This window comes from Dioscorea cayenensis, chromosome 2 (genome assembly GCF_009730915.1).
Source record: "Dioscorea cayenensis subsp. rotundata cultivar TDr96_F1 chromosome 2, TDr96_F1_v2_PseudoChromosome.rev07_lg8_w22 25.fasta, whole genome shotgun sequence".
NCBI classification, from domain to species: Eukaryota; Viridiplantae; Streptophyta; class Magnoliopsida; order Dioscoreales; family Dioscoreaceae; genus Dioscorea; species Dioscorea cayenensis.
In genome coordinates this window covers 11648658-11658729 of record NC_052472.1, presented here as the reverse complement: position 1 = coordinate 11658729, position 10072 = coordinate 11648658, and the positions used below count along the sequence as shown (strand labels likewise).

The 10072-nt window shown below is 41.3% G+C and overlaps 1 non-coding gene across 1 annotated transcript; it reads right to left on the bottom strand.

The window, feature by feature from the left end:
• Positions 1-1894: 1894 nt before the first annotated feature.
• On the bottom strand, positions 1895-2001 carry LOC120281524. The gene has a single exon (XR_005542669.1). It is a non-coding gene; the product is annotated as a small nucleolar RNA R71 (small nucleolar RNA).
• Positions 2002-10072: the final 8071 nt, after the last annotated feature.

Sequence of the window (10072 nt, the reverse complement as noted above, 5' to 3'; positions counted from 1 at the left end):
TCTAGATCCAATATTTGATCTGATGTTGTATCAACCAGAGTTCATCCACTATGTCTCAAACCTCTCCACTGATTTCTATCTCGTAAATTCCCCTTCTTCAATCAAACCAAGAGATTATTTAATCTGATGGTGCTGTTATCTTTCTCCCACTTTTAATTTGGTTTTTTAATGCTAATTTTTGTAAGAATTTGTTTGTTTAGGTTGCTTTGGAGCTTAATTTAGTTTTTTTTTATGAATGGTTTTTAATTGAGATGCAGAAGAATTCCGAGGATTTGTGTCTCTATTTGTCCTCAGATCACATTGTTAAGCGATTGATTTTTTTAAAAAAATATATTTCTTGTAATTTTGCTAGTTTAGTTTGATAGGTGTTTATTGGTATATTTAGTTGCATGATTTTGTATCTATATGTGTTGTAGTGATGATTTTTGCATTCTTTAGGTTGTCAGATCATATTGGAAGAATTTTTCAGTTGTAATCCTTGTGAGTGAGTGACACACTATGAGGGTTAGACAAAGCAAGATTGGAGAGGGTCGAGAGGGTGAGTCGAGATGTAGCGGAGCGTCCTTTTTCCCCTCGGGTGTGATTTATCCTACCTCCACATTCCAAGAGTTCATTGCGATCACAATAGAGTGAAGGGTTAAGGGATGAACTCCATCGGGGCTTAGTTCTCGTGAGCAACGAGTGATGCGTTGAAGTGACTTTAACACCTGGGGCTTAATTGTAACTAGGGGTCTTTCGCCTGGACCAAAGGATTAGATCTACATATAGGAATAGGGTTTATCACTTGGAATCTCTAGAGCTTCTTACAAGTTTACACAGTGTGAGGTGTTGAGACTGGTTGATTTCTCCGCCAGGGCATAGTGTAGAGTTAGTCACGGTTGACCTTAGGTTTGGGACCGTGTATTTAAGGATGTCGATGACTCATTAAGCATTAGTTAGGAAGTATAATAGTTGGTTTTGCACTTGAAGCAATAATCCTAGGAGTAACAATATCCGAGTACCATAGTTTTATCGATTACCTTTCCTCTCATTCTATTGTGCCTTTCTTTCTTATTTGCTTTAGTTTATTTGCATCGATCTTTGTCCACACCATCATTGTTTCATCTCCACTTAGTTAAGTAGCAATCTTGGTGTTTCTAATCCTTATTCCCTATGGATAAGATACCCCACTCACCTAGGATTTATTAGTTTGACAAACCCGTGCACTTGCAGGGGTGTGTCAGGTTTTTTGGTGCCATTACACTTTGCACTTTGCATTTTGGAAACACTTTGCACTTTGCTATTTTAGCTATTTACCATTTATTCTATTTCCCCTTATCTTATTCTATCATCGTTCCGATTTGTTTTCTTTCTTTTGGTGCAGCTCCAGGTTATGACCCGAGAGAACCCTTCGATATTGGTTGGAGGTGATCCTGAACTTGAACGTACACTTAGAAGAAGGGGTAAAGAACATGCACAAGAACCTTCAAATCTAGCTGAGGTAGAAGGTGAAGGGTCAAAAAATATGGCAGAGCAGAATGAACAACAGAGAACACTTTCCGATTATGCCAGACCCTCAGTTTTGGGCACGCAGTCAAGTATTGTGCTGCCCTCGATTACAGCTCCAAAATTTGAGCTAAAGCCAACATTCATCCAAATGATACAACAGTCAGTGCAGTTTAATGGTTTGGCCGATGAAGATCCAAATAATCACATTGAAAACTTCTTGGAGGTTTGTGACATGCAGAAGATCAACGATGTTACGGATGATGCTATAAGATTAAGGGCTTTCCCATTTTCTCTAAAAGGAAGATCCAAATAGTGGCTCCATTCATTGCCAAGAGCTTCCATCACGACATGGAATGAAATTGTCGAAGCCTTCCTTGCAAGGTACTTCCCTTCGGGAAAGTCGGTAAAGCTTCGCAATGAGATATCTTTATTTGTTCAGATGAAACTTGAATCCTTGTTTGAGACTTGGGAGCGATTCAAGGATCTCTTGTAGAAGTGTCCACAATAGGGGTTCCAAGAATGGATGATCATTTAGACTTTTTACAATCGGTTGAATCCAAGTATAAGACAATTTCTAGACGCCGCCGCAAGAGGTACAATGAGGAACAAGACCCCTGAAGAAGCCCGACAATTGGTAGAAGAAATGGCCATGAATAGCTACCAATGGAATGCAAGAGAAAAGAAGAAAGTGGCCATACTCCATGAAATTGATACGGTTACATCTTTGGTAGCCCAAGTAGATACATTGAGCAAGAAATTGGATACATTGACTTCATCGAGGGTAGCCACTATCATAAGTTGTGATGGTTGTAGGGATTCATATATGTCGTCTGATTGTCCTTTTTCGATTGCTACTTCAGCCCCAACTAAACAAGTAGATTTTGTGGGCAATTCGGGAAGAGTGCAAGGCAATCCTTATAGCAACACTTGTAACCAAGGGTGGAAAAACCACCCCAATTTCTCATAGAGTAACCAAGGGTAGAAAAAGGAAATGGCAACACCGGGTTTCCAACAATAACAAGCCCCGAACATGGAGAATTGAGTTTCAGGCTTGGAGACCCGGATGACCGATCTAGAGAAAGCTTTGACCAGATTTATGCAATCATTGGATACACAGTTTCAATCGGTTGATGCTACACTTCGTAACCACACCACTTCATTGCACAATCTAGAGAATCAAGTGGGGAAAATTGTGAAGTCTCTATTTGAGAGACCACAAGGGAATCTACCTAGAACACTGAAACTAATTCGAGGGAACATGTGAAGGTGATCACTTTGAGGAGTGGTCGTGAAGTTGAAGGTAGATCTCCTAGTGAGAAGACCAATGTTGAAGCACCCGAGGTCATGAAGGTTGAGGAAATAGTAAACAAGGAGAAGGAGATGGCACCCCCACCTTACAAGCTAAGTATCTCTTACCCTTCAAGATCGAAGAACGACCAAAATGATGAGCTATACAAGAAGTTCTTGGGCCTATTTAAGCAATTGCACATCAATATTCCTTTTGTTGAGGCGTTATCTCAAATGCCTCGGTATGTGAAGTTTTTGAAAGATCTTTTGACCAACAAGAGGAAGTTGGAGGAAAGTGCATCGGTGATTTTAGGTGCCTCGTGTTTGGCGGTGTTTCAAAAGAATATGGTGAACAAGAAGAAGGACCCGGAAACTTCGTCATCTCGTGCAACATTGGTAATATGGGTGAAGAAATAGCATTGGCGAATTCAGAAGCTAGTATCAACGTCATGCCATACTCTTTCTTTTAGAAGCTAGGCTTGGGGGAGCCTAAGCCCACTCGGATGACATTACAATTGGCGGACCGAACGGTGAGACGTCCAAGGGGTATCATTGAAGACTTGCTTTTCAAGGTCGACAAGTACATATTTCCTATAGACTTCATAGTCTTGGATGTCGATGAGGATGTAGATGTTCTTTTGATACTTGGGAGGCCATTCTTGCGCATTTCCAAGGCACTTATCGACATGGATGGTGTGGAGTTGACACTAAGGGTTGGCGATGACAAGTTGACCTATCACCTTGCTGAAGCCATGCGACATTCTCTTGACTTTGATGATACTCTTTATTTTTTTGACACTACTGATGAACTAATTGATGAATATGTGCAGGAAATGTTGAATCCAGACCCGTACGAGGGGTTACTACACCAAGAGATGGATAATGAAGATGTGATGATGATTGGTCTAGAGGAGAAGGTACCATCTACTCTGGGGATCATGAAGAAAGTGCTACGGAAGATGAAGCGAGCAAGAAGATGCCACAAGAAATGCCCTAAGGCTGTTGGGGATTTGCAAGAATGGATCAAAGGTGAAGAACCCTTGTGCGGTAACAAGCTCGATAAATCTTCCTCTACCATCGAAAGACTATGTGCATCATTCTTTCAAGTTATGGGTAAGAGATAAATCTTCATCTATGAGCCCCCATGAGGTAAGGTAAGGTATATCAAGCTAAGTGACGTTAAACAAGCGCTTCTTGGGAGGCAACCTAAGTCTTTAATATTTTTCTTGGTTTCAGTTAGTGTGTGCATGAATAAGGTTTTGAGTGTTAGTGTCTTGATCTTTTAGATGCTATTGCTATGATTTTTCTCGTGGATTGTTCGGTGTTGTTGTGTGCTTTAATGTGTGTGGCGAAGTTCTTGGTTATTTGAGCATGTTTTAAATGTTTTCTTTGGTTAATGTTGTATTATAAGGCAGGCTCTGAGTGTGTATATATGTTTAGGAATCTTCTGCAGAGCCTAAAGATTTTTCTAAGTCATCTAGAGAAGACGCACGGCCATGTGAAAATTCCACACGGTCGTGTGTTTGCGTTTAGAGCTTATCCTGAGAGGACACAGGGCTATGTGGAAATTCCATACGGGCGTGTGTTTCTCTGAATATGTTCAGAGCTCTATCCCGAGAAGACACAGGGGCATGTGAATGCCACTGTGAGTGGCCCCTGTGATGATCGGCGCGGTGTATATTTTTCCACACGGCGTGTGAATGACTAGAGAATTTTTCTCGGTTGAAGAGAGAGGCCACAGTGGCGCGTGCGCCCGCACTCGTGGAGTAAGGCACATGGGTGTGGGGAATTTCCACACGCCCATGTGAGTGTGTTCAAAGCCAAAGTGTACTATCCCGAGAGTGCACAAGGGCGTGTTTCTACCCTTGTGGATACTCTCTTGTGGATTCACACAAGCGTGTGTAATTTTCACATGCCCGTGTGCATGTGTAGAACTCCAAGAGGCGTGGGTTTTCTTTAAAATCTCTTTGCATTTCTTCATCGCCTCATTCCCAAACCTCAGAGATTACACCCATTCATTCTCCCGACTTCACACCATCTTTTTGGAGAGTTTTTGCTTGAGTTTTTCCGGCCCGATATCGAAATTTTTCATCTTCATCTCGATCGGTGAAACCTTTTTTTCTCTTTTTCCTTTGCCATATTTGATTTTTAATTGATTAAAATGGTGAATGTTGCTTCATTTCTATGTTTATATGGTCTAGGCATGTTTCAGAAGAGTTTTTAAATGATTTAGTAATGTATTTTTTAGATTTTTAGCTTGGGGCCGTGTGGTTTTTATGTCCCCATGGATCCACCGCGACCGTGTGGATTTGCTGATGACTACTTTGTGGGCTTCTTTGATCAATTCTTCTTCTATTTTTACAGATATGGCACCTCGGTCAAAGCAGCAAGCTAAGAAACGTCCGTGTGAGCCATCCATCGAAAGCTGAAAACTATGGGATTTGCTATTCCCAAGCACCAAGTCCGATTTGAGCGATTATCAAACTTGAGATTCGGACTATCTCATTTTTTAGACACAAGTATATTGCGGGATATATAGCAGGGAGATGAGTTAGCTGATGAGGCTGAGGATCTCGTTTCAGTGAGTGGTTGGAGACGATTCATCGTTGATCGACCCATCTATCCGTCACTCACACTTGAGGTTCTATCAACATTCGAGTTCGACATTTTCCTATCGCGAGATTCGACAATGTTGATGCCATACGATTCGGGCATTTAGACATCACTATGTCATGGCGTCACTCGATTTTTGATCCCGATGGGCCTATATGACGAGATGTTTACGGCCACGGAGGAGTACAAGCGACTTCTGACCAACTACCCCAGTACATTGAATCCTCAGCGAGCGTGTAGTACTTTATGTGGCCAGGGACAGTATGAGCCAGGGGTATACAAGGTCACATGCCTTTCCCGACCTATGTACCACTATCTTCATGCCATTTTTGAGCGGATCGGTGAATGGCCATGGTGACGATCTTGAGTCCCGAGTCGGCGAGGAGCTCATCAGTATCTATATTCAATGGTGCAGCGTTAGCCGATCCATTTGGGGCACATACTAGTCGAGTATCTGCGCCACTAGGGCCAGTATATTAGAGTTGGTGTCATCTTTTCAGGCCTGTACATTACCAGACTCGTCATGGGCATGGTTCTGCTGGACTCCATATGTGGGGCTGAGACGATGACTGTTCCTTCACCATTAGGCCTGGATATATTGAGATTAATGGGATTAGTACCCAAACACGGGCCTGGAGTATATATTCTGATTATACCTACCCCAGAGTTAGCCGAGGGTGGGTGACATAGATCGAGGTGTCACAGTGGTTCTCCCGAGCCTCGACTCGAGCATATGGAGGCCGAGGCACCCCTGCAAAGATAGGAGCCGCCTCTAGTATGCATGTTTTTCTCCTTCTAGAGCCTATGATTATTTTGAGAGGCTCGAGGCCGTTGTGGGGGTGCTTTGGACCGAGATTACCGAGGTTTGCACGATACAGGCCGTGCAGCATGCAGAGGTGATGGCACTCCTTGATATTCTACAGTAGTTACTTGAGCGCAATGCGTCCTCACCCTACATCATGAGACCGAGGACCTCTCAGGCTCCTCCAGCATCACCATCACCCAGATCCACCAGAGCACCATTTGATTACGCACCTACACCACCGGTAGGGAGAGTGTGACACCGACACTTGATGTGTCTTTTATTTCTTTTATTTCTCATATTTTACTTTTTGCATTTTCATTTTGGACTTGTACACTCAGAAAGGATCTTCCTTCTTAGTTTATCTTTTTATTTTTTTGTCTCGAGTTGTATTTCATTGCTCTATCTTTTATGTACTCGAGTGTATTTTTATTTTTTTATTGAGCTTCAATAAACCCCTTGTGTATGTGTGCAGATGGTCTTGTCAGTATGGAAATTGAGAACTAGTCATGGGCACGGTCAATGTGTTTTTACACTTGGCCATGTGTGCTTCACAACCCGTTGGAACTCCACTCCCAGGAATTTAGCTCCATCAAAAGTACTACTAGGAGTTCGGGGGAGTATTGTTTCAATTGGCCACTCCTACATATATTTTGATTGTTATATCTTTTATTGTAGCTTGCATGTGTACATTGAGAGCAATGTACATCTTAAGTGTTAGAGGGAGATCACATTACATGTTCTATACTTATGCTTTTGATTGTGCATGCTCATGTAGCCAATGCCGGTTCACCTTAGTTGCAGTGATTGTATTCTTGATTTAGGAGAATTTTTAACATTGAATGTTCTCATGCTCTAGTTTTTTTACTTGAATTTCTAGGAATTTTTGCCCGATTCACATTTCTTGCACTACTCACTCATTAAAATCTTTTGGAAACTCAAGTAAGTGTTTAAGGGACTAAGTAGCTTTATTTCTTGTCTTTCATTTTTCTTAAAAAAAATTACACTTGTTTGGTTATGCATTGGGTTGGTTGAAAGTGCTACTACCTATGAAGTATGAAGCTACTCTCATAAGTCGGATACTAGTTATGCCCTAATAAGAGAAAGAGCTATCTCATAGGGATGAGTGAAAGCCACTACCCGGTAGAAAGAGCTACCACCTCGAAAGTGTGAAGGCCACCTTCGAGGGACAAGCAAAAGCTAAGTGTGGGGGAGTTTGATAAGTGCTTGTGTTCTAAGAATCACAGTATTCTTTTTCTTATGATGAGCATTACTTTTTATCAAATTTTAGCGCTAATACATGTGCTTTTGTGTTCTTTTGTGCATATAGGGTGGTGAAGTCAAATAAAGAAGATAGAAGCCAAAGTAGATCGTGAACGCATATTGTGGATGAAATCTTGGAATGGATAAACTAGAAAACACAAGTTAGACTCAAAGATACGTGAATGTGTGCCAACCTCAATGTGTTAAAACAATTACAATGGTTTGGAGGGGCACAAAGGCGATCATATTTGTGTATCCCCGACTTGTACAATGATAGCAAGATCTTCACCAATGTGACCTTTTATTGAAGAAGTGACGTGATCCACGGCATAAACGCAGTGCTTTCGCTTTATGTTGCCTCGATGAAAAGTGTGGATCAGCGTGTTTTTGCTGAGTACTATGGTAGCACTCGTAACAAATCATAGTAGCAATTTCATCGAGCGATGCTATCGTTCACGAGCCACGGAAAAAATCAAAAATCCACAGAAATGCACATGGGCGTGTGGAAATTCCACACTGCAGTGATTCTCGATTCGACCTATATAAAGACGTGAACGTACCTCGATTTCAGAGATCTTTCTTTTCCATCTTTTCTCCATCTTTTGAGAGGCTTGTGGCTAGGGGTTTAGAAAGGCTTTGGCAAGGCTTTTGGAGTAGTTCTATAGCTTCGACACCGCATTTCCCTTGGAGGATAGTTATTGGGGAGCTTTCAGTCAAATGAACGATCCGGCGAGGTGTGTCTTAGGCTTGACAAAAAGAACCTTTGGAGAGGACAAGGCTACTCCATAAGATCATTGACATGAATACCGAGGGGTTTTTCCTATGGATTACATGTGTTTACTTTTGATTTTTATTATTGATTGTATCTTGCTCCATGGAGAGCTAAACCCCTAGTGGGTACTTTATTTGTGAACCCTAGGATGTATTTGTTTCATTAATCTTTTTTATTATGTTTTATTTATTTGATGTCTTTAATTGAGTTCCAATCTTGAATGCTTGTTGAATGATTTCTCCCTTAGAGTGACACTAGGGTTGAGAGTCTACATTGGTAATTCTTGTGAGTGAGTGACACACCACGAGGGTCAGACAAAACAAGATTGGAGAGGGTAGAGAGGGTGAGTCGAGAGGTAGCGGAGCATTCCTTTTTCCCCTCTGGTGTGATTTATCCTATCTCAACATTGCAAGAGTTCTTTGTGGTCAAAATAGAGTGAAAGTTAAGGGATGAATTCCACTTGGGCTTAGTTGCGCGAGCAATAGAGTGATGCGTTGAAGTGACTTTAACACCTGGGGCTTAATTGTGACTAGGGGTCTTTCGCCTGGACCAAAAGGTTAGATTTACATATAGGAATATGGTTTATCACTTGGAATCCCTAGAGCCTCTTGCAAGTTTACACAGTGTGAGGTGTTGAGACTGGTTGATTTCTTCGCTAGGGTATAGTATAGAGTTAGTCACGGTTGACCTTAGGTTTGGGACCGTGTATTTAAGGATGTCCACGGCTCATTAAGCATTAGTTAGGAAGTATAATAGTTGGTTTTGCACTTGAAACAATAATCCTAGGAGGAACAATATCCGAGTACCCTACTTTTATCGATTGTCTTTCCTCTCATTCTATTGTGCCTCTCTTTCTTATTTTCTTTAGTTTGTTTGCATCGATCTTTATCCACACCATCATTGTTTCATCTCCACTTAGTTAAGTAGCAATCTTGGTGTTTCTATTCCTTATTCCCTGTGGATACGATACCCCACTCACCTGGGATTTATTACTTCGACAAATCCGTGCACTTGCGGGTCACACGCAAAGGGGTGTGTCACTTCTTTATTGTGTTTCTCTTCTTGTATAAGTATTACTCATCATAAGGGATTCACTTATTGTTGTGTTTGGATTTGGATGACCCCTAGGGTGATTCTTGTTACAAAACTTTGGATGTTGTTATTTATTAATTTGATGGTTGTTTGAGATTCAATCTATTGTACTTTGCATGCCTTGAGCAACACATAGAGAACTCCGTAGTTTATTCTTGAATTGTATTTGTTGACATGAGAGTGTGCTTATACTAGGTCATACGTAGGTTGAAAAGGGAATCTTGTGCGGACCCTCGGAGAAATTCAAGTATTGGTAGCCCTCCAACATTAGGGTTAAGCCAAAGAAAATTTAGGTTTACTCCTATTTAGAGATCTCCTAGAACACTATGTGATCGTAGGAGGAGTTGACTTGGAAGGGATTCTGATAAACACTTGTATGGAATTAGGGCTTAGCCACCAAGAGATTGAGGTTAATCTATTCAAGAGATCTCTAGGTCTTAACTATCATCGATATATCTTTAAACTATCCTAGTTTGGGCCTTAATAACAACCCTAGGGTGATTCCTTGTCTGAACACTCCCTTCTCATGCTTGATTCTCCCTTGTTTATCACATTGTGTGTGTTCATAACCCATCCATAAGTTAGTTAGTTTATTTTCTTTGTTGCTTCTCACTTGACTTTGTAGGCTAGAAAGTAGATGAAAAACGAGTAATAGTACTTCCATGGCCAGGTGAAATGCGATCCATGTGTCACACGTAGGGTATTACTTGATGATCCCATACACTTGTAAGAGAAATCATAAATTCTCAGGGTTA